General features: G+C 34.6%; 1 pseudogene; it reads right to left on the bottom strand.

Annotated features, from left to right (window-relative positions):
* Positions 1-938: 938 nt before the first annotated feature.
* Positions 939-1,057, bottom strand: LOC149419843 (U4 spliceosomal RNA; annotated as a pseudogene).
* Positions 1,058-2,326: the final 1,269 nt, after the last annotated feature.

The raw sequence follows: 2,326 nt of genomic DNA, 5'->3' as shown, positions 1-2,326 counted from the left end.
TTCAGCGGTCCCTGTAATGGCCAATACCTCCCCCCATCAAATCATGCTATCCGTAAGCAATCGCTAAGAAGTTTTAAACCCATTACAACCATTTCAACCATTTCTACCAATGTCCTAAAATAATCTTATTTTATGCATGCCAAATCCTTTCGATATCAATATTTTTTTGTAATGCGAACCCTACGGAACAGGTGATTCTCGAATATTTTTGCAAAGGTTTCTTATCGTCCTTTTGGGAGGACGAATAATAATGTGCTTCCTATTCAGTGCGTAGATGCCCCATAACTGTGTTTGCCTTGTGAAAAACAATTGAAAGGATGTGTCGACTATCGCCGGTCTGCTGCAGTACACCTTTGGCGGTCAAATCACTTTATCAATCAACCGACAGATTTGTCGATTGCACTTTTATGGGTACTGATAAATTTTCAATTCTAGCTGAATAACCTAGCGTTGCCCTATTAGGCTAGCTTTTGACTTGTAAGTTTTTTCGTAAATTTACGACTTCTAGCCAATGGGCATATTGCATTTTGAAAATCCAATATGCCCATTGGCTAGAAGTCATAAATTTACGAAAAAACTTACAAGTCTAATGCTAGCCTTACGCGTTGGCTTTATTACGCTTTAAGGGGTGTTAAAAAGGGATGGAGTTACGCAGAGTTTTACGAAATAAGATGTAGACAGTGACGTTCCTCTTATTTGGGAGGTCAAGTGTGCAAAATTTCATCAATTTTGGAAAAAACTGATCCAAAAAAATCAAATCCACGCCGCCCGACCTGTGACCGCCCTTTTTTTAACCTATGAATAAATACTTGGGTTTTGTAGACGGTTCCATGATAACTCAACGCAGTGACAATTCAACACCCCTTTAAAAAGTGATATAAGTCATTAGGAACGATGAAAAAAATATTTAAACCTATCCTAACCTACTTAACCCAGTTAATAAAGTTTTTGTTTCATCACTTTCCATAATAAGTTATATAATATGTTTTCAACTAGCCATAATCGCACCTTGGATAAACCTCATTGGTTACGATATCGCCATTGCGCTTTCAAAGATGTGATGAATTATCATTTTGATGATTTATCCGGTCACCATTATAGACTAAACGTTGCCACAGATTATTGAGTTGGCTTTACATTGTTTTAGCCTAGTAAATCTTCTATAACACAATATTATTGACCTCATGCCTCTGTTCTGAATTATTTCCATTATTTTAACTTGTGTTTTATAAAAATTACACTTGTGCGGTGTAATTAGGTATATCGAATACCTATCCTACAAGTGTCACTTGTAGACCCTTTGAGACCTGGAATATGTAGATTTTTTTATTAGGTAGGTGTACTAGCAATTTAATGCGTTCAAAGAGTTCCTGGCAATCTACGATTGACGCAGACATTTTGTAGGGGAATAATAACTGCCGTGTTTCTCCTGTTTAATTTCAAATGAAGTAATTGTTTATTTTTTGAATATATATATATATATTTTTTAATATCGTAATGATGAGTATTTCTTGTTTTTTTATTACAGAACCGAACAGATGATGGGCACTATGACTTCGGATGCGGGACCGAATGCAGAATTGAACAAGTAAGATTTTTTTCAAATATATATACCTATGTATATTTAAATTTTGATTTTGTTTTCTTGACTAAATTAATCTTGTAAATGGAAAGCAACCTGCTTCCCGACATCCAATCGGCATATAGAACCGTTGTCGATGACAATGCATTCTTTTGGTGGCATTATGACATTATTATTTATTTCTGTAAACACCTGCGACTGAAACCCAGAAATTCTCAAGTCTTCAATATATAGGCTAGTACATAATTTCTACAAATTACCAGACGTTTGGGGTGAGGTATATAAATATTTGACCTACACATTTTTCTGTGACAAAATCAATATGTTTACACCTTTTGTGAAACTCGTTCGAGGCATGCCGGCTGTTTATTTTGTACGTCCTTAAAATTGGTAAAGTAACCACAAAGCGCACAAGAGACGATGGTCTTTTAGCCGCAAGCATATTATGCAAACACAATAAAGTTTTACATTGTTTATCACTTTAACCCAACATGGCGGGACCTCTCTTTGTTTCTCTCTAGTTATGTAAAAACGAACCTAAACAATTATGTTTTTACTAATTACTTCTAGACATCTTAGCACGAATCTGTTTTTCCGTCTAACCCTTTCAGTACCGCACTTATATTTTCACATATAAATCATATTTTAAGCTCGGTAACATCTTATAACAATTTTTTTTCTCACCAATTTAGATTTTTTTCTAGTTTATTTTATTTTTAGGTCTGAAAGGGTTTATTTTTTATT

The sequence above is a fragment of the Hesperophylax consimilis genome, chromosome 11 (genome assembly GCF_061612785.1).
Source record: "Hesperophylax consimilis isolate HC1 chromosome 11, BYU_Hcon_1.0, whole genome shotgun sequence".
Classification (NCBI taxonomy): Eukaryota; Metazoa; Arthropoda; class Insecta; order Trichoptera; family Limnephilidae; genus Hesperophylax; species Hesperophylax consimilis.
The sequence above is the reverse complement of the archived record's forward strand: the minus strand, read 5'-3'. Positions and strand labels throughout refer to the sequence as shown.